Source organism: Leopardus geoffroyi, chromosome B4 (genome assembly GCF_018350155.1).
Source record: "Leopardus geoffroyi isolate Oge1 chromosome B4, O.geoffroyi_Oge1_pat1.0, whole genome shotgun sequence".
Taxonomy (NCBI): domain Eukaryota; kingdom Metazoa; phylum Chordata; class Mammalia; order Carnivora; family Felidae; genus Leopardus; species Leopardus geoffroyi.
Window position 1 is genome coordinate 66,403,843 of NC_059341.1, and position 1,624 is coordinate 66,405,466.

Consider the following 1,624-nt stretch of genomic DNA (forward strand, 5'->3'; position numbering starts at 1 on the left):
ATATTTTGTGTTAAGGGCTTGAGATAGTCAAACAAATGACATACTCTCTGCTTAGAAGGGTGTTCTATGCTAATGAGGGAAACAGACACATAAGTAAATTAATATTATTTAATGTGAAAAGCCCTGTGATAAATTATAGTAAAAAAACACTTCAAAAGCAGAAGCACTGAACAATCATTTAAATCCATGGGGAGTGGCAGTCAAGTTATATTTCATTATTTTATTTTATTTTTATTTTAATGAACATTCAATTTATTTTTCAACATTCTTCCCAGCATCAGATACAAGTTTATATAAAAAAGATCATATTGCTCTTTTTTTGTGGTACCTCAAAGGCAGTAAGGATGAAGCTTACTGCTTTAGGATGAAGCTGAACATCTCTTGCTCAGCTACTGGCTGCCAAAAGCTCATAGAAGTGGATGATGAACACAAACCTCATACCTTTTATAACAAGGGTATGACCACAGAAGTTGCTGCTGATGCTCTGGATGAAAAATGGAAGGGTTATGTGGTCCAAATAAGTGGTGGCAGTGACAAGCAAGGCTTCCCCATGAAGCAGGGTGTCTTGACCCCTGGTCATGTCCACCTGCTGCTGAGTAAGGGGCATTCCTGCTATCGACTAAGGAAAACTAGAGAAAGAAAGTGCAGATCTGTTTGGGGTTGCATTGTGGATGCCAATCTCAGAGTTCTCAATTTGGTTATTGTAAAAAAAAAGGGGGGGGGGTGAGAAGGATATTCCTGGAGTCACTAATACTACTGTGCCTTGCCACCTGGGGCCCAAAAGAATGAGAGGAATCTGCAAACTTTTCTAAAGAAGATGATGTCCACCAGTATGTTGTGAGAAAGCCCCTAAACTAAGAAGGCAAGAAACCTAGAACCAAAATGCCCAAGATCCAGCATCTTGTTTCTTCATGTGTCCTCCGACACAAACATCAGTGTATTGCTCTGAAGAAACAGCATACTAATAAAAATAAGGAAGGGGTTGCAGAATATGCTAAACTTTTTGGCAAAGAAAATGAAAGAAGCCAAGGAAAGATGCCAGGAACAGATTGTCAAGAGATGGAGGTGGTATCTGAGAGCTTCTACCTCTAAGCCTGAGTCCAGTCAAAAATGAGATTTTCTAAGAGTAACAAATAAATAAGATCAGACATCAAAAAGAAAAAAAAGACCATATTACATATGCTCTTTCAGTAGAAACATGGTTCTATAAATATCTTTTTCTTTATTTTCTATCATCCTCTTCCTTTCATTCCAAGACAACCATTGTTAATTAAATTCCATGCTTTTGTTTTTAAGGGACAGACTCTGCAGTGGGATGGGAATGCCAAATTGAAGACTGTGTGTACTGTCAAAGCAAAAACTGCACTGGACAAAGTTAATCGGATGCTGAAAACTTTATTCAAGGCTATTGCAATAGGGGAGACAGAACATAACTAAGTTATCTCAATTCTACTGAAACAAAGTGAGTTTTCAAGAGCTAGGATTAGACTAAAGAAATCACAGGCCATCTTTGTTGGCTAATTAGCTTTACCCAAAGGAAAAGTAAACAGTCTTCCTACCTTCCTGACAGGACACAGTTTTACAACTTGAAGCAAGGCATTCACTGAACTTAGGCTCCTACCAC

The 1,624-nt window shown here is 38.2% G+C and overlaps 1 pseudogene; it reads left to right on the forward strand.

Annotated features, from left to right (window-relative positions):
- Positions 1 to 364: 364 nt before the first annotated feature.
- LOC123591075 lies at positions 365 to 1,158 on the forward strand (annotated as a pseudogene).
- The last annotated feature ends 466 nt before the right edge of the window (positions 1,159 to 1,624 follow it).